The following is a 19,000-nucleotide window of genomic DNA, read 5'->3' as shown; positions in this document are numbered from 1 at the left end:
TTCTGCAGTGTCCATGGAAACCATCCCAATCTCACACACAGTGCAGTAACATCAGAAATGTTTCTGCTCTATACTCCAAGACTGACCTACTTAGGTCATCATGTTTTCATGTTCCCTTGGCAGAATTATTTCCCTATTTCTGTTAATAATGTGAATTAAAAAAATCCTAACTTTAAGGAGTGCTATGTATACCCTCCATAAGTCTTTGTGACATCCTCAGTGACATCACATGTCTTTGATGACATTCCAAGGCTAAATGACAGAGTTGCTATTCACAACTATGTATCTGATGCAACACTTAGCACATCTACTGGCAGCTTCCTGTTTTTATCGTCAAAATAAACAACAGAAACATCTTCATGTTGTCATTTTAGGACTAAATTATCATTTAGTTTCTATTCCCCCTTAATCTTATACAAAACCATCTAGACAGGTATGTAGAGACATAGATAGTGGGACATTTTGCACTAGCTAGCTATAGGCTATCTTGAGGAGCATAGCAACCTGATAACCGCCAGGTCTACACAGATTTTGACGTAGTCCAGCTGAACTTGAAATGCGCTCCCGTTGTCTCATAATGCCAAGTGGACGAGAGTAGGTGACATCATCACCAGGTAGTTGGCTTCCAACTGCACCAACTCCTAAAAAATGGACACCTCCAAAATAGCCAATTTGTGAGCATCTACAATTGCGAAAAACTAGTTCTCACTAGTTTAGTCACATGTTGTCCTTCAACTGTCTGGGTGGTGTCCAGAGGAGTCCAGACGGAAAACTGGTTTCTCTGAAACACTGATAAAACCTCACATTACAGACACTTTTCGATTATTGTTCTTATTTACTAGCATCTGAAGCCCGGCTAGCTCAGTCGGTAGAGCATGAGACTCTTAATCTCAGGGTCGTGGGTTCGAGCCCCACGTTGGGCGCTGAAGTCAAATTTATGAAGTTTGTTTGAAGTGTAGAGTCCAGGTTGAAGGTGAGCAGAAAGGAAACACCTCCACTGCTGTCATGGATTTTACTGGCTGAGACTGGTGACATCATCAATGACATCACATGTCTGATGACATTCCAGGGTTAGGTGAAATAATTTCATTGATTTGCCGTTGACGACGATAACATGTAAGAATTTGTAATTATGACTACGTATCTGATGCATGTAATTGATTTGCCGATGACGAGGATAACATGTGCACGTTACCAAATGGCCAAAGCCGAGTACAGTGATGAAATAGAGTCCCACACTGGGCACATGGAAACTAACAGCAGTCCTTCGAGCCGGAGTTGAACTAGCGACATTTTGCTGGTTCTACAGTACTTCGCTCTACCAACTGAACTATCGAAGGAGGGTGCATGTTGACAGCTCCATGACTTGTGTATTCTTCTACCAAGGCCTGAAACTAGGAAAAGGAAACATTTTAAATTAATTATTGTCTCCCTTGCCGGGTCCTTACCACTGGCAGAGTCCATTGTCCTTGGCTAAGTGCCTGGGCCGTAGCACCCCCTTTCCCCACCCCAATCAATTGAAGTGTGAATGGTGTGAAAATCTGATCCAAACACCCTAGTAGATTTTGTTGTGGCCGTTGCACCTTTTTCTTTCTTTTTCCAAAAGTTTGAGAAGCTCTCTGGCTGCCACAGGGGTGCTGTGATCCGGATTCGAACCGGGGTTGCTGCAGCCACAACACAGAGTACTCACCACTATGAGATCACAGCTTGAAAGGATACATGTACCCAGCTTTAGATATGTGCTCGGTTTCTGCAGTTATGTCAGTTTACACGGTGTGAGGTTGGAAGAAGTGTGTGTGGAGGTGTGGCGCCCCTGTCGTCAGGTAAGGGCATTTGCCTCTAATGAGATTAAATAGATTGAATAAAAGAGGTCCCATGAAAGACAAAAATAATGCGTGAGCCGGGGGCAGCTTTGGAAACATTATGGAAGACGGCCTATCCTGCGGCACCTTTGAAGTGTGTGTTTCCGGGCATACACAAAGACAAATGAAAAAAGCAAGTAAATAAATAAATGACAGAGAAGAAGAAACATGTACACTACCAAGGTTGTGACTGGGATAATATTAAAGATTAGGATTTTTTGAGGTAGCCAGGAGTTGAACCTAGAATCTTCTGATCCGTACTCAGACGCGTTATCCATTGCGCCACTAGCCCTCTTTTATGGTAACATGTGGAAACATGTGGAAACACACGTGTTGCAACGACTCAGATGTCCCATCCACAGTAGATCGCAGAGCCATAGCTGGGTACAGCAGTGAAATAGAATCCCGCTCTGGGCAGATGAAAAATAAAGCCAGTCCTTCGAGCCGGAGTTGAACCAGCGACCTAAGGATACCTGTTTTACTGGTTCTACAGTCCTCCGCTCTACCAACTGAGCTATCGAAGGAGGATGCATGTTGACAGCTCCATGACTCGTGTATTCTTCTACCAAGGCCTTAAATTGGGAAAAGGAAACATTTTAAATTAATTATTGTCTCCCTTGCCGGGTCCTTACCACTGGCAGAGTCCATTGTCCTTGGCTAAGTGCCTGGGCCGTAGCACCCCCTTTCCCCACCCCAATCAATTGAAGTGTGAATGGTGTGAAAATCTGATCCAAACACCCTAGTGGATTTTGTTGTGGCCGTGGCACCTTTTTCTTTCTTTTTCCAAAAGTTTGAGAAGCTCTCTGGCTGCCACAGGGGTGCTGTGACCCGGATTCGAACCAGGGTTGCTGCGGCCACAACACAGAGTACTCACCACTATAAGATCACAGCTTGAAAGGATGCATGTACCCAGCTTTAGATATGTGCTCGGTTTCTGCAGTTATGTCAGTTTACGCGGTGTGAGGTTGGAAGAAGTGTGTGTGGAGGTGTGGCGCCCCTGTCGTCAGGTAAGGGCATTTGCCTCTAATGAGATTAAATAGATTGAATAAAAGAGGTCCCATGAAAGACAAAAATAATGCGTGAGCCGGGGGCAGCTTTGGAAACATTATGGAAGACGGCCTATCCTGCGGCACCTTTGAAGTGTACGTTTCCGGGCATACACAGAGACAAATGAAAAAAGCAAGTAAATAAATAAATGACAGAGAAGAAGAAACGTGTACACTACCAAGGTTGTGAATGGGATAATATTAAAGATTAGGATTTTTTGAGCTAGCCAGGAGTTGAACCTAGAATCTTCTGATTCGTACTCAGACGCGTTATCCATTGCGCCACTAGCCCTCTTTTATGGTAACATGTGGAAACACACGTGTTGCAACGACTCAGATTATGCGAGTCTGCACAATCACCTGCCTTGGAGAAATTCAATTCAATTCAATTTTATTTATATAGCGTCTAATACAACAGAGTTGTCTCTAGACGCTTTACAGAGACCCATACCCAGAACATGACCCCCGAGCAGTTATTACATAAACAATGGCAGGTAAAAACTCCCCTAGTGGGAGAAAAACCTTAAGCCAAACAGTGGCAAGGGAAAACTCCCCTTTAGGAGGGAAGAAACCTTGAGCAGGACCAGGCTCAAGCAGGATCAATCTTTAAATAAAAGGAATTGCATTTATTTATCTGATTCTGCAGATTCACACCTTTTAGAGTGGTTGTTGTGGCCGAGTGGTTAAGGCGATGGACTCGAAATCCATTGGGGATTCCCCGCGCAGGTTCAAATCCTGCCAACAACGCTTAATGGGGAACAAAAGGCTTGTTAAATGTACGATGTCTTAACCTCAGACAAGACTGTGATTTATAACTCATCCATCAGGGGCCTCATTTACAAAATGTCTGTACGCGCACGGTCTGATGTTCAGAAAGTGACTTGAATGTAGAAAGTTGTGGTGCTTCATGCACCGATCAATTCTGGCGTATGCACATTTGTAAAGTTTTTTCTGTTGGGACACTCACTGGCGATGCAGTGAAATTGCAGTGAAGTTGTCATGATGTCACATGTGTCCCTGATGGTTTAATGGCTAGGATTTGGTGCTTTCACCACCAAGGTCCGGGTTCAATTCCCGGTCAGGGAAGAAATGTCTATTTCTTGGTGATCAATCCCCGGCTTGTGTCCAAGTAGTGCACCACAGATCCCCCCTACGGATCCACAGCACCGCGAGGCCTTTTCTGTGGCCTCGAGGATTTTCTTGGTGGCTCTCCTCAACTGCAGTCCTGTAACTCCAAGGAGTTTGAGCACTCTCTGGAGTGAATGTCCTGGGAAACCTCTGCGCTCAATTTCAACTGGCTCGCAGCGGGCTCTCCAGCCATTGCTCCGGCACTCTGTGGTGAGCTCAGAGTATTTGGCCCTCTTGCGCTCATTGGCCTCACCAATCCGGCCCTCCAAGGGGACAGTCAGTTCCAGGAGGACCACTTGCTTGGTGGACTCCTAAGTTAATACCATATCTGGGGGGAGTGAAGTGGCAGCTATGCTAGCTGGGAACTTGAGTTTCCTTCCCAGGTCAACTTGGAGCTGCCAGTCACGAGCGGCAGCGAGGAGTCCTCCTGCGGAGTTTGGCTGGTGTTTTGCATTCTGCCCAGCTCTAACAAACGTGATTGACTGCTTCGGGGCAACCTGGGTCTCGCTGTTCTGTATCGCTGTGCAGATGGAATCCGCCAAGGATTTTAGAACTTGGTCGTGGCGCCAGCGATACCGCCCCTCTCCTAACGCCTTTGGGCAGCAGCTCAGAATGTGCTCCATGGTGCCCCTCCTCTGGCACAACTTGCACTCAGGCGTATCTGCCAGGCCCCAGGTGTGCAGGTTGGCCGGGCTTGGGAGGACGTCGTACACTGATTGAATGAGGAACTTTGTGCGCAGAGGTTCAGCTCTCCAGAGTTCTTCCCAGGTGAGTTTGCGAGGTTCTGCATGCTCCCACCTTGTCCACGCCCCTTGTTATTAAAAATAAATAAATGAACAAAGCTCCAAGTGTAGAACATCTCATATATTTTACATCTATTTTTCTCTGCATCATAGTAACCCACTGAACCCCTTGATGGACTGTCTCAGGGACTTTAAAACATGGATGAAGCTTCATGAAAACAAGACGGAAGTTATTTGGTTTGGAAGTGGTGCCCGCTATGATCAGATTGGTGTACAACCACAGAGAATACTAGAAAAGGCTCTGTGGCGCAATGGTAGCGCGTCTGACTCCAGATCAGAAGGTTATGTGTTCAACTCACATCAGGGTCATAATGAACTTTCAATTTTGTTTTATCCATCCTTACAAGTTTACCAACCATACAAACTTTATCTGCAACAGAAAACTTTGATATGTATCGGGAATTATTAAAGTCTGCACAATCACCTGCCTTGAAGAAAGGAGGAACAATCTTTAAATAAAAGGAATTGCATTTGTTTATCTGATTCTGCAAATTCACACATTTTGGAGTGATTGTTGTGGCCGAGTGGTTAAGGCGATGGACTCGAAATCCCTTGGGGATTACCTGTGCAGGTTGAAATCCTGCCAACAACGATTCATGTATGAATATTAATCTTAATCCTAATCTCAGGGGTGTGGGTTCGAGCCCCACATTGGGTGCTGAAGTCACATTTATGAAATTTGTTTAAAGTGTAGAGTCCAGGTTGAAGGTGAGCAGAAAGCAATCACCTCCACTGCTGTTGTGGTCACTGAGATAGATTTTACTGGCTGAGAATGGTGACATCATCAATGACATCACATGTCTGATGACGTTCCAGGGTTAGATGAAAGAATTGGTAATTATGACAATGTATCTGATGCATGTAATTAATTTGCCGATGACGATGATAACATGTGCACGTTACCAAATGTAGGAACAGCGGCCCCTCTGCTGTTTATATTGAAACGCAAACATTTTGCTTAACATTCTGCAGTGTCCATGGAAACCATCCCAATCTCACACACAGTGCAGTAACATCAGAAATGTTTCTGCTCTATACTCCAAGACTGACCTACTTAGGTCATCATGTTTTCATTTTCCCTTGGCAGAATTATTTCCCTATTTCTGTTAATAATGTGAATAAAAAAAATCCTAACTTTAAGGAGTGCTATGTATACCCTCCATAAGTCTTTGTGACATCCTCAGTGACATCACATGTCTTTGATGACATTCCAAGGCTAAATGACAGAGTTGCTATTCACAACTATGTATCTGATGCAACACTTAGCACATCTACTGGCAGCTTCCTGTTTTTATCGTCAAAATAAACAACAGAAACATCTTCATGTTGTCATTTTAGGACTAAATTATCATTTAGTTTCTATTCCCCCCTTAATCTTATACAAAACCATTTAGACAGGTATGTAGAGACATAGATAGTGGGACATTTTGCACTAGCTAGCTATAGGCTATCTTGAGGAGCATAGCAACCTGATAACCGCCAGGTCTACACAGATTTTGACGTAGTCCAGCTGAACTTGAAATGCGCTCCCGTTGTCTCATAATGCCAAGTGGACGAGAGTAGGTGACATCATCACCAGGTAGTTGGCTTCCAACTGCACCAACTCCTAAAAAATGGACACCTCCGAAATAGCCAATTTGTGAGCATCTACAATTGCGAAAAACTAGAAAATCACTAGTTCAGTCACATGTTGTCCTTCAACTGTCTGGGTGGTGTCCAGAGGAGTGCAGACGGAAAACTAGTTTCTCTGAAACACTGATAAAACCTCACATTACAGACACTTTTCAATTATTGTTCTTATTTTCTAGCATCTGAAGCCCGGCTAGCTCAGTCGGTAGAGCATGAGACTCTTAATCTCAGGGTCGTGGGTTCGAGCCCCACGTTGGGCGCTGCAGTCACATTTATGAAGTTTGTTTGAAGTGTAGAGTCCAGGTTGAAGGTGAGCCTAAAGGAATCACCTCCACTGCTGTGATGGATTTTACTGGCTGAGACTGGTGACATCATCAATGACATCACATGTCTGATGACATTCCAGGGTTAGGTGAAATAATTTCATTGATTTGCCGTTGACGACGATAACATGTAAGAATTTGTAATTATGACTGGGTATCTGATGCATGTAATTGATTTGCCGATGACGAGGATAACATGTGCACGTTACCAAATGGCCAAAGCCGAGTAGAGTGATGAAATAGAGTCCCGCACTGGGCACATGGAAACTAACAGCAGTCCTTCGAGCCGGAGTTGAACTAGCGACATTTTGCTGGTTCTACAGTACTCCGCTCTACCAACTGAACTATCGAAGGAGGGTGCATGTTGACAGCTCCATGACTTGTGTATTCTTCTACCAAGGCCTGAAACTAGGAAAAGGAAACATTTTAAATGAATTATTGTCTCCTTTATGCGCCCGTTGCTGGGTCCTTACCACTGGCAGAGTCCATTGTCCTTGGCTAAGTGTCTGGGCCGTAGCACCCCCCCTCCCCACCCCAATCAATTGAAGTGTGAATGGTGTGAATATCTGATCCCTAGTGGATTTTGTTGTGGCCGTGGCACCTTTTTCTTTCTTTTTCCAAAAGTTTGAAAAGCTCTCTGGCTGCCACAGGGGTGCTGTGACCCGGCTTCAAACCGGGGTTGCTGCGGCCACAACGCAGAGTACTCACCACTACACGATCACAGCTTGAACGGAGACATGTACCCAGCTTTAGATATGTGCTCGGTTTCTGCAGTTATGTCAGTTTACACGGTGTGAGGTTGGAAGAAGTGTGTGTGGAGGTGTGGTGCCCCTGTCGTCAGGTAAGGGCATTTGCCTCTAATGAGATTAAATAGATTGAATAAAAGAGGTCCCATGAAAGACAAAAATAATGCGTGAGCCGGGGGCAGCTTTGGACACATTATGGAAGACGGCCTATCCTGCGGCACCTTTGAAGTGTATGTTGGCATACACAGAGACAAATGAAAAAAGCGAGTAAATAAATAAATGACAGAGAAGAAGAAACGTGTACACTACCAAGGTTGTGACTGGGATAATATTAAAGATTAGGATTTTTTGAGCTAGCCAGGAGTTGAACCTAGAATCTTCTGATCCGTACTCAGACGCGTTATCCATTGCGCCACTAGCCCTCTTTTATGGTAACATGTGGAAACATGTGGAAACACACGTGTTGCAACGACTCAGATGTCCCATCCACAGTAGATGGCAGAGCCATAGCCGGGTACAGCAGTGAAATAGAATCCCGCACTGGGCAGATGAAAAATAAAGCCAGTCCTTCGAGCCGGAGTTGAACCAGCGACCTAAGGATACCTGTTTTACTGGTTCTACAGTCCTCCGCTCTACCAACTGAGCTATCGAAGGAGGATGCATGTTGACAGCTCCATGACTCGTGTATTCTTCTACCAAGGCCTTAAACTGGGAAAAGGAAACATTTTAAATTAATTATTGTCTCCCTTGCCGGGTCCTTACCACTGGCAGAGTCCATTGTCCTTGGCTAAGTGCCTGGGCCGTAGCACCCCCTTTCCCCACCCCAAATAATTGAAGTGTGAATGGTGTGAAAATCTGATCCAAACACCCTAGTGGATTTTGTTGTGGCCGTGGCCAAAAGTTTGAGAAGCTCTCTGGCTGCCACAGGGGTGCTGTGACCCGGATTCAAACCGGGGTTTTCAGTTTTGTTTTTTCCATCCTCACGAGTTCCCCAACCAGATAAACTTTTGCTGCAAGAGAAAACTTTGATATGTACATGGAATTATGCAAGTCTGCACAATCACCTGCCTTGAAGAAAGCAGGATCAATCTTTAAATAAAAGGAATTGCATTCATTCATCTGATTCTGCAGATTCACACCTTTTAGAGTGGTTGTTGTGGCCGAGTGGTTAAGGCGATGGACTCGAAATCCATTGGGGATTCCCCGCGCAGGTTCAAATCCTCCCAACAACGCTTAATGGGGAACAAAAGGCTTGCTAAATGTACGATGTCTTAACCTCAGACAAGACTGTGATTTTTAACTCATCCATCAGGGGCCTCATTTACAAAGAGCGCAGTGCACAAAAAATGTCTGTACGCACACGGTTTGATGTTCAGAAAGTGACTTGAATGTAGAAAGTTGTGGTGCTTCATGCACCGATCAATTCTGGCGTATGCACATTTGTAAAGTTTTTTCTGTTGGCGACACTCGCGGTGCAGTGAAGTTGCAGTGAAGTTGTCATGATGTCACATGTGTCCCTGATGGTCTAATGGCTAGGATTTGGTGCTTTCACCACCACGGTCCGGGTTCAATTCCCGGTCAGGGAAGAAATGTCTATTTCTCCCCCAGCCGGGGGTGATCAATCCCCGGCTTGTGTCCAAGTAGCGCACTACGGATCCACAGCACCGCAAGGCCTTTTCTGTGGCCTCGAGGATTTTCTTGGTGGCTCTCCTCAACTGCAGTCCTGTAACTCCAAGGAGTTTGAGCACTCTCTGGAGTGAATGTCCTGCGAAACCTCTGCGCTCAATTTCAACTGGCTCGCAGCGGGCTCTCCAGCCATTGCTCCGGCACTCTGTGGTGAGCTCAGAGTGTTTGGCCCTCTTGCGCTCATTGGCCTCACCAATCCCGCCCTCCAAGGGGACAGTCAGTTCCAGCAGGACCATGTGAGGTTAATCAACTCTTTTGAATTAAGATTGTCATTATGAAAATAAAAAACTATCAGAATAGGAACAGAAGTCACCAGACAGGCCATTCCCTGATGGTATTTAGGTATTTAGGGCTTTGTTAACAGCTGAGCAGTGTCTTTAGACACATCTGTGCAAAGCCTCACAGAGTTCTTGTTTGTCTAGAAGGGGCTCATTTATAGACCCTTCATGTTGTTTCAAGACTTAAGCTGACTGTTGGTTATCACATGTTAACAGATGACAGCGAAGCCCTTCCTGAGTTTGAGTTGTCCAACAAATACCCCATTGTCAGTTTGAACCATCTGTTCAAACCTCCAACAGAGGGTCCTGTTTTAGTTGACCCCTTGACCCTTTGTGTTTTAAGGATGTCTGTTTGTTTCTTCATACCAAGCCTCTTCAACTGAAAAGTCATGTGTGACTTTTCAACTATCATCTGATCTGTTTGACCATCTGTTTTTACCATTGTCCATTGTTTACCAAATATGGTCAAGTTTCCTGTCAGCTTACTGAATAAAAGCGCCAGCTCTGCAGAGAGCCAGTGGGGAGAGGTTTTGACGAGCTCTAAGAGAAGGGTCGTGTTGCCCTAAAAGCTCCTCAAGATTTTTCTCCAACCTTCTGCAGAAGGCCATTGAAAATCATTTCTGACAGTCTCCGGTGTCTTTTTCTAAGTTAATTAATGTATGTTGATGATTTAGAAACCTAACAACCACTTGCTTGGTGGACTCCAAAGTTAATACCATATCTGGGGGGAGTGAAGTGGCAGCTATGCTAGCTGGGAACTTGAGTTTCCTTCCCAGGTCAACTTGGAGCTGCCAGTCACGAGCGGTAGCGAAGAGTCCTCCTACGGAGTTTGGCTGGTGTTTTGCATTCTGCCCAGCTCTAACAAACGTGATTGACTGCTTCGGGGCGACCTGGGTCTTGCTGTTCTGTATCGCTGTGCAGATGGAATCCGCCAAGGATTTTAGAACTTGGTCGTGGCGCCAGCGATACCGCCCCTCTCCTAACGCCTTTGGGCAGCAGCTCAGAATGTGCTCCATGGTGCCCCTCCTCTGGCACAACTTGCACTCAGGCATATCTGCCAGGCCCCAGGTGTGCAGGTTGGCCGGGCTTGGGAGGACGTCGTACACTGATTGAATGAGGAACTTTGTGCGCAGAGGTTCAGCTCTCCAGAGTTCTTCCCAGGTGAGTTTGCGAGGTTCTGCATGCTCCCACCTTGTCCACGCCCCTTGTTATTAAAAATAAATAAATGAACAAAGCTCCAAGTGTAGAACATCTCATATATTTTACATCTATTTTTCTCTGCATCATAGTAACCCACTGAACCCCTTGATGGACTGTCTCAGGGACTTTAAAACACGGATGAAGCTTCATGAAAACAAGACGGAAGTTATTTGGTTTGGAAGTGGACCCGCTATGATCAGATTGGTGTACAACCTCAGAGAATATCAGAAAAGGCTCTGTGGCGCAATGGTAGCGCGTCTGACACCAGATCAGAAGGTTATGTGTTCAACTCACATCAGGGTCATAATGAACTTTCAATTTTGTTTTATCCATCCGTACAAGTTTACCAACCATACAAACTTTAGCTGCAACAGAAAACTTTGATATGTACCGGGAATTATTAAAGTCTGCACAATCACCTGCCTTGAAGAAAGGAGGAACAATCTTTAAATAAAAGGAATTGCATTTGTTTATCTGATTCTGCAAATTCACACATTTTGGAGTGGTTGTTGTGGCCGAGTGGTTAAGGCGATGGACTCGAAATCCGTTGGGGATTACCCGTGCAGGTTGAAATCCTGCCAACAACGTTTCATGTATGAATGTTAATCTTAATCCTAATCTCAGGGGTGTGGGTTCGAGCCCCACATTGGGTGCTGAAGTCACATTTATGAAATTTGTTTAAAGTGTAGAGTCCAGGTTGAAGGTGAGCAGAAAGCAATCACCTCCACTGCTGTTGTGGTCACTGAGATGGATTTTACTGGCTGAGAATGGTGACATCATCAATGACATCACATGTCTGATGACATTCCAGGGTTAGATGAAAGAATTGGTAATTATGACAATGTATCTGATGCATGTAATTAATTTGCCGATGACGATGATAACATGTGCACGTTACCAAATGTAGCAACAGCGGCCCTCTGCTGTTTATATTGAAACGCAAACATTTTGATTAACATTCTGCAGTGTCCATGGAAACCATCCCAATCTCACACACAGTGCAGTGTTGTGCAACTCAGGTAGCTAAGCTGATCAGTTATCGAAGGCTATTAATGAATATTATTAATAATTATTAATAATTAATAAAGTTGACTATTTATCAAATTGAATTATCAAAATGATAATAATTATCGTCGGGGCACCACCGCCGGGGCCTTACTCCGGGGGAAAATGATAACTAAACAGCAGAAAATCAGTCTCATATGATTTGAATTATCCTGCATAACAGAAAATCCTACTATCATTTACAGGATAACAGTTGAAGGCGTGATATCCGAACACTAGGCTCTGCTTAAACAAATCAATTTGTGACCAAATCTTGCATGAAATAACAACAACCACTCATTAAAAATCAATCAGAATTTATTTACATACGGGTATCAAAGATGATAAACAAATACCCAATAAATCCCGATGGCAGAATCTTAAGTATCATAAAACCATTAACTAACTAGAAAAACAACAATCAATAGAAATGAAATGAAAGTTAAATGCATGGAATGAAAAGAAAAGAATCAAATGTAATAATAATAAAGATGATAAAGAACACAATAATGATAACGTACAGTAATACGCATACAGTAATCTCATTAAACATAAGTTCAGCTTTACACCGTTCTAACTGACTGATCGCCCAAACCGCAGCTCACGCGTCCTCGGGAGTCCGGACCTGAGGCTGCAGGCTCCGTCGCCTGCGGCTCGGTCCTGCAAGGGGTTTCCTGATGGGGATCCTCAGTTTCTGCGGCCGCTCGGTCTCTCACCTCTCCTAACTCCACAGAAAAAGTGAACAGTGGCTGGAGAAACCTCACACCGGCTCTCTGGTCCTGACCGCGTCCTCAGCACACTGCCTCGCTGCGCACGGGGGGCCGGTTCCTCCCTTCAGAACGTCGGCTCGTCCCGTGTTGTGTCGCCGGGCTGCGCGAGGGCCTCGCGGTCCAAAGGCTGGAGCTCCGGGCGGGTTTTGGCGGAGCAGTCGTCCTGGACGGCACGGTCCCTGGTGTGGGGAAAGTGCTCAAAGGAAGAAAGGAGTTAGCAGACAGAGAGAGTTGAGAGCGCCGCGCTCTGGTATCTGATTTTACGCCTGGCCTGTTAATGCAGGTCCGGAAAGGCTCCCTCCCCGCCCCAGGCTCTCGGGGAGTAGATGCGGCAGCGGCTGCACCGTCGGCAGGAACGTCCGTTCAGTCCGCTGGCTGAAGGAGAGAGAGTGAGCGCTGGGCAGGAAGGGGGCTTTGAGTTCCGCGGGCTGCGTGACGTCACCAGCCCCTGGCAAGTGATTGGGTGCTCCCCGCTTTTGGGCTTGGGGGCGGTTTTACTGTGAGGGACAGTCCCCCCCCCTTTCAGGACCCTCCACTGGTTTCCTGGGGGCTCCACTGCGTCTGAACTCCCCCTGGTGTCGTAACCCCAGGGGGTCTGTTCTCTGGTCCCTTTGCGTTGTCTTTTCCTTTGTTCCTCCAGGAACCCTGCTGATTTTGTGGGGCTTATGGGTCTGACCCCCCTCCCAGATGTCGTAAACCCAGGGGGTCTGTTCTCTGGTCTGGAGTCATGCAGTCATAAAAACTCTGGCCCCAGGACGAGACCAAAGTCTTGCTTTCACTTGGAATTCATAATCCTGAAATGTTCATACATTTTATAAGTTCAGAGTTCACATGGGCGACGCACAACACAGTAACATCAGAAATGTTTCTTCTCTATACTCCAAGACTGACCTACTTAGGTCATCATGTTTTCATGTTCCTGTGGCAGAATTATTTCCCTATTTCTGTTAATAATGTGAATAAAAAAAATCCTAACTTTAAGGAGTGCTATGTATACCCTCCATAAGTCTTTGTGACATCCTCAGTGACATCACATGTCTTTGATGACATTCCAAGGCTAAATGACAGAGTTGCTATTCACAACTGATGCAACACTTAGCACATCTACTGGCAGCTTCCTGTTTTTATCGTCAAAATAAACAACAGAAACATCTTCATGTTGTCATTTTAGGACTAAATTATCATTTAGTTTCTATTCCCCCTTAATCTTATACAAAACCATCTATACAGGTATGTAGAGACATAGATAGTGGGACATTTTGCACTAGCTAGCTATAGGCTATCTTGAGGAGCATAGCAACCTGATAACCGCCAGGTCTACACAGATTTTGACGTAGTCCAGCTGAACTTGAAATGCGCTCCCGTTGTCTCATAATGCCAAGTGGACAAGAGTAGGTGACATCATCACCAGGTAGTTGGCTTCCAACTGCACCAACTCCTAAAAAATGGACACCTCCGAAATAGCCAATTTGTGAGCATCTACAATTGCGAAAAACTAGATAATCACTAGTTTAGCATCTGAAGCCCGGCTAGCTCAGTCGGTAGAGCATGAGACTCTTAATCTCAGGGTCGTGGGTTCGAGCCCCACGTTGGGCGCTGAAGTCACATTTATGAAGTTTGTTTGAAGTGTAGAGTCCAGGTTGAAGGTGAGCAGAAAGGAATCACCTCCACTGCTGTCATGGATTTTACTGGCTGAGACTGGTGACATCATCAATGACATCACATGTCTGATGACATTCCAGGGTTAGGTGAAATAATTTCATTGATTTGCCGTTGACGACGATAACATGTAAGAATTTGTAATTATGACTACGTATCTGATGCATGTAATTGATTTGCCGATGACGAGGATAACATGTGCACGTTACCAAATGGCCAAAGCCGAGTACAGTGATGAAATAGAGTCCCGCACTGGGCAGATGGAAACTAAGAGCAGTCCTTCGAGCCGGAGTTGAACTAGCGACATTTTGCTGGTTCTACAGTACTGCGCTCTACCAACTGAACTATCGAAGGAGGGAGCATGTTGACAGCTCCATGACTTGTGTATTCTTCTACCAAGGCCTGAAACTAGGAAAAGGAAACATTTTAAATGAATTATTGTCTCCTTTATGCGCCCGTTGCTGGGTCCTTACCACTGGCAGAGTCCATTGTCCTTGGCTAAGTGTCTGGGCCGTAGCACTCGCCCTCCCCACCCCAATCAATTGAAGTGTGAATGGTGTGAAAATCTGATCCCTAGTGGATTTTGTTGTGGCCGTGGCACCTTTTTCTTTCTTTTTCCAAAAGTTTGAGAAGCTCCCTGGCTGCCACAGGGGTGCTGTGACCCGGCTTCGAACCGGGGTTGCTGCGGCCACAACGCAGAGTACTCACCACTATACGATCACAGCTTGAACGGATACATGTACCCAGCTTTAGATATGTGCTCGGTTTCTGCAGTTATGTCAGTTTACACGGTGTGAGGTTGGAAGAAGTGTGTGTGGAGGTGTGGCGCCCCTGTCGTCAGGTAAGGGCATTTGCCTCTAATGAGATTAAATAGATTGAATAAAAGAGGTCCCATGAAAGACAAAAATAATGCGTGAGCCGGGGGCAGCTTTGGAAACATTATGGAAGACGGCCTATCCTGCGGCACCTTTGAAGTGTACGTTTCCGGGCATACACAGAGACAAATGAAAAAAGCAAGTAAATAAATAAATGACAGAGAAGAAGAAACGTGTACACTACCAAGGTTGTGACTGGGATAATATTAAAGATTAGGATTTTTTGAGCTAGCCAGGAGTTGAACCTAGAATCTTCTGATCCGTACTCAGACGCGTTATCCATTGCACCAAGGACATCGCGCATTAGTCAATGTAACTCATCCAGAAATGATCAAAATCACCCGCGACAGCCAGCACGGGAACTGCAGGAAAAAAAGCCGTCTCAAGCGGGAGTTCGCGAGTTCGAGCCCAGAGATGAGCCCGGGGACGCACGAAAAAAAGCCGTCTCAAGCGGGAGTTCGCGAGTTCGAGCCCAGGGACTGCCGATAACGAGAACGTGTTTTTTAAGAGTAAAAACAAATGAGATGGTAGAAATAAAGGTTCATTCTACACATTTTCTTCCCTAAGCTATGTCCAATTTGGGACAGTTAGCCTTGTATAGATTCTAAAGGATCTTATCCTTTAGAATCTATACGTTTATAACAATGGAATAAGAGGAAGAAAGTCATAAAATCCCTTATAAACATACCATTTTATTGAAATAATAACAATAACAAATAACAACAACATAACAAATAATTAAAACAAATAATAACAATATCAACAATAGAAACAGTAATAAAACAATAAATGCTGACTCATATTTATAAACTTCTATTAACTTATATAAATATATATTTACATGGTAAAATAAAACAGCAATAACAACAATAACAATCGTAGCTGTAACGTTAAGATGTAGAAAGGCACTCATTTATATTTACAATAGTAATATTTTACAATAAGATGTAAAAAGGCATATAATGACTAATATTTAGAAATAAAAAAAGAAAAACACCCATAGCAATAACAATATTCCCAAAAGGATGAAGGTTTTTTAAAAAAAGCTGCTAAACCCAAACACGAAAACATAAAACAGCAAAAAAGTTACCACCAAATAAACTAAACCCAACTAATTAACTTTTAAGAAGCAGGAGGGTCCTTGCTTTCTGTTTTTTTTTGTTGCTTTTTCTGTAGCCCTTTTTCTCCAATACAGCCCTCCATTGATCATATGATTGTGTCTCTGTTTCTCCACAGTACCAGTTGCCGAATTACTGCCTGTGTGATGGCGTTTTTTAGCTTTCTTTGCACTTGCTGCAAATAATCACATCTGTCTTTCTGGTGTATTTTCTTTTTCCTTGGGCTGTGTGCTCTTCTACCTGTTTCCTATGTCCGCTTTCATTGTGTGCTTGTGTCTGGGTGGATGGTGATGATAATGGTATATATGAAAGTATGTATTGTGAGCATCCAGGTGCAGCCGTCACCTGTGAGGATGCAGCCCCTGATGGGACAACGTAGCCAGGTGGCAGTTGTGACAGGAAGTGCAGCTGTGGATGGGGCTGTGGAGTTGGGAAGATGGCTTGGGGTTGGGGCCTCCCTTTCAGTTGTGCTTCCCCAGCAGTATTTGGTGGCAATATGAATTGATGAAGCGGCAGTAAACTGGCTGAAAACAGGGAAGGACCTTTCTGTAACGTTGAAGGTTTTTCTGGCCAGTCATGAGTGGGTCTGGAGCTGGGATGCCCCGGTGCAGAATTTTTTGTTCCTGTCCCCTGCTGCGCCTAATGTACCTGTGTAAAATAAATATATAAGAAGATAAGTACTTTCTTTTCAAGGCTTTAATTACCTCGGAAATGCAGGTAAATGTGAGGTAAAGTGAAATCTCTGTAAAGCTGTCAGCAGCAATACAGGTGAAAGATAACACTTGATTGTTTTCATTGTAAATCCATTGTTTTGGTGCAAAATTGTACAGATTCTGTCATTGTTCAAATCCTTCTGTACTGAACTGTATATGAAGTATGCTGAGGTCCTCACCATTGTGTGAGTGTGGCAGCGTTTACTTCGGGGAGCTGGATGGTGGTCTCACTCATCACTCTACCGTTTGTTATCAGATGTGCTTGTATAAACGAGCCACCACTGTGAACTGGGACACCTTTTTCCCGTCACAGTGCACAGCATTTGGGTAGAAAGTGTCAGGAAGACGCTTCCACCACCCTGTTACAGTCACTGAGCTTCAGGAAGACGCCTCCACCACCCGGTTACCGTCAGGCCACTGAGCTGGACTGTGGGCCCCGATGAAAGATCTGAAAAATACAATCCCATACATACTATTAAAACACAACTTTTTTCAGTGTTATTATTTTGTAATGAGATATTTTGAATTGTTAATATTTTTTTTAAACAGTCAAGACCTTGTTCTTGCTTAGTTTATCTACCTGTTGTAGCTCTGATGCTTCTATGGTGTCAGTTAAGTTCAGGCTTCCATCTGCCCGTCTCCTAAAACGCGGCTCCACTAGATTCAAAAATAAAATAAAAAGTGTATGAATAAAATGCAATACTTGAACAATTGGAACATTAGTCACACAGACACATAGATGTGTAACTGTGTCTGTTTATTAGCAAATACAAATTTAAGACTGTAGTGTGGATTATCTCATGCTAAACAGTGAATGAATGCCTGCAAGTACCATCATGATTCCTCCAGGGGATGGAGAGTTGTAGTTTATTCACATTTTACTAATTATATACACTGTATTTACTTATTAATGCTGTTGTAGCAACACTATTGTTGTTAATATTAAAAACAGGGATTGAAAATATCTATGGTTTATAACAATGGATTGTAAAGATTTATTTCCAATTTGGAGGAAAACTTCTTTATGTTTTGTTAGATTGATCTACAAAGCCGAATCATGCTCATCTGATTTATTCCTATATCCGATTTTCAATGATTATAATTCGCCAAGGTTTGTTCATAAAAAGTTGATGATCCTTTGTTCCCTTTTTGCACTGCATTTTAATGTTTATCCGTACATAACTTTACATTCACAGGATTTAGCATCCGTCCCAAAACCACCTTTACGAGTGGTTTTGGCGTCGTTTTGACGCAGAACCATAACTCAGCCCTTACATCACCGTTAGTACTTAGTAGCATTATACGTTACAGAGCTACGGCACAGATCTTCCTATGAAAATGTATTTGCACTTACTTCTGAAACGTCCGGAAAATGTGTGGGGGGAGGATTTGCTGTAGTCGGAACAATTTTCAGGCTGGTTTTTCTGAACATAGTAAACCGGAAAAAAACATCCCCAGCAGCTCCGCAGCGGGCGGAGCCTGTACTCGCTCCTGATTGGTCCATTTCTGGATGTCACCGGGACATCCAGAAATTTACCGAGCCCTGATTGGTCAGAGCTGTCAATTCTTGGTTAATTCTTGGATAGATGCAGGAACGCGATTGGCTGTAACAACCAGGAATAACCAAGAATAACCTAGATTTACAAGTGGCCAGAGGCGCCACTAGCCCTCTTTTATGGTAACATGTGGAAACATGTGGAAACACACGTGTTGCAACGACTCAGATGTCCCATCCACAGTAGATGGCAGAGCCATAGCTGGGTACAGCAGTGAAATAGAATCCCGCTCTGGGCAGATGAAAAATAAAGCCAGTCCTTGGAGCCGGAGTTGAACCAGCGACCTAAGGATACCTGTTTTACTGGTTCTACAGTCCTCCGCTCTACCAACTGAGCTATCGAAGGAGGATGCATGTTGACAGCTCCATGACTCGTGTATTCTTCTACCAAGGCCTTAAACTGGGAAAAGGAAACATTTTAAATTAATTATTGTCTCCCTTGCCGGGTCCTTACCACTGGCAGAGTTCATTGTCCTTGGCTAAGTGCCTGGGCCGTAGCACCCCCTTTCCCCACCCCAATCAATTGAAGTGTGAATGGTGTGAAAATCTGATCCAAACACCCTAG

General features: G+C 44.4%; 16 non-coding genes across 16 annotated transcripts; 11 read left to right on the top strand and 5 right to left on the bottom strand.

Moving 5' to 3' along the window:
- The first annotated feature begins 850 nt into the window (after positions 1–850).
- Positions 851–923, top strand: trnak-cuu (transfer RNA lysine (anticodon CUU)). Its single transcript has one exon. It is a non-coding gene; the product is annotated as a tRNA-Lys (tRNA).
- Positions 924–2,297: 1,374 nt separating this feature from the next.
- trnay-gua (transfer RNA tyrosine (anticodon GUA)) lies at positions 2,298–2,386 on the bottom strand. The gene is given in 2 exon segments: positions 2,298–2,333; positions 2,350–2,386. It is a non-coding gene; the product is annotated as a tRNA-Tyr (tRNA).
- Positions 2,387–3,127: 741 nt separating this feature from the next.
- On the bottom strand, positions 3,128–3,200 carry trnar-acg (transfer RNA arginine (anticodon ACG)). Its single transcript has one exon. It is a non-coding gene; the product is annotated as a tRNA-Arg (tRNA).
- A 373-nt stretch (positions 3,201–3,573) lies between these two features.
- Positions 3,574–3,655, top strand: trnas-cga (transfer RNA serine (anticodon CGA)). Its single transcript has one exon. It is a non-coding gene; the product is annotated as a tRNA-Ser (tRNA).
- Positions 3,656–3,922: 267 nt separating this feature from the next.
- On the top strand, positions 3,923–3,994 carry trnae-uuc (transfer RNA glutamic acid (anticodon UUC)). Its single transcript has one exon. It is a non-coding gene; the product is annotated as a tRNA-Glu (tRNA).
- A 1,082-nt stretch (positions 3,995–5,076) lies between these two features.
- trnaw-cca (transfer RNA tryptophan (anticodon CCA)) lies at positions 5,077–5,148 on the top strand. The gene has a single exon. It is a non-coding gene; the product is annotated as a tRNA-Trp (tRNA).
- Positions 5,149–5,349: 201 nt separating this feature from the next.
- Positions 5,350–5,431, top strand: trnas-cga (transfer RNA serine (anticodon CGA)). The gene has a single exon. It is a non-coding gene; the product is annotated as a tRNA-Ser (tRNA).
- A 1,224-nt stretch (positions 5,432–6,655) lies between these two features.
- Positions 6,656–6,728, top strand: trnak-cuu (transfer RNA lysine (anticodon CUU)). Its single transcript has one exon. It is a non-coding gene; the product is annotated as a tRNA-Lys (tRNA).
- Positions 6,729–7,886: 1,158 nt separating this feature from the next.
- On the bottom strand, positions 7,887–7,959 carry trnar-acg (transfer RNA arginine (anticodon ACG)). The gene has a single exon. It is a non-coding gene; the product is annotated as a tRNA-Arg (tRNA).
- Positions 7,960–8,102: 143 nt separating this feature from the next.
- On the bottom strand, positions 8,103–8,191 carry trnay-gua (transfer RNA tyrosine (anticodon GUA)). Its single transcript is given in 2 exon segments — positions 8,103–8,138; positions 8,155–8,191. It is a non-coding gene; the product is annotated as a tRNA-Tyr (tRNA).
- A 496-nt stretch (positions 8,192–8,687) lies between these two features.
- Positions 8,688–8,769, top strand: trnas-cga (transfer RNA serine (anticodon CGA)). Its single transcript has one exon. It is a non-coding gene; the product is annotated as a tRNA-Ser (tRNA).
- Positions 8,770–9,051: 282 nt separating this feature from the next.
- trnae-uuc (transfer RNA glutamic acid (anticodon UUC)) lies at positions 9,052–9,123 on the top strand. Its single transcript has one exon. It is a non-coding gene; the product is annotated as a tRNA-Glu (tRNA).
- Positions 9,124–10,933: 1,810 nt separating this feature from the next.
- Positions 10,934–11,005, top strand: trnaw-cca (transfer RNA tryptophan (anticodon CCA)). The gene has a single exon. It is a non-coding gene; the product is annotated as a tRNA-Trp (tRNA).
- Positions 11,006–11,206: 201 nt separating this feature from the next.
- On the top strand, positions 11,207–11,288 carry trnas-cga (transfer RNA serine (anticodon CGA)). The gene has a single exon. It is a non-coding gene; the product is annotated as a tRNA-Ser (tRNA).
- A 2,750-nt stretch (positions 11,289–14,038) lies between these two features.
- trnak-cuu (transfer RNA lysine (anticodon CUU)) lies at positions 14,039–14,111 on the top strand. Its single transcript has one exon. It is a non-coding gene; the product is annotated as a tRNA-Lys (tRNA).
- A 4,581-nt stretch (positions 14,112–18,692) lies between these two features.
- On the bottom strand, positions 18,693–18,781 carry trnay-gua (transfer RNA tyrosine (anticodon GUA)). The gene is given in 2 exon segments: positions 18,693–18,728; positions 18,745–18,781. It is a non-coding gene; the product is annotated as a tRNA-Tyr (tRNA).
- Between the last annotated feature and the right edge of the window lie 219 nt (positions 18,782–19,000).

The sequence above is a fragment of the Cololabis saira genome, chromosome 20, assembly GCF_033807715.1.
Source record: "Cololabis saira isolate AMF1-May2022 chromosome 20, fColSai1.1, whole genome shotgun sequence".
NCBI classification, from domain to species: domain Eukaryota; kingdom Metazoa; phylum Chordata; class Actinopteri; order Beloniformes; family Belonidae; genus Cololabis; species Cololabis saira.
Note: the sequence above shows the minus strand (reverse complement) of the source record. Positions and strands in the feature narration are given on the sequence as shown.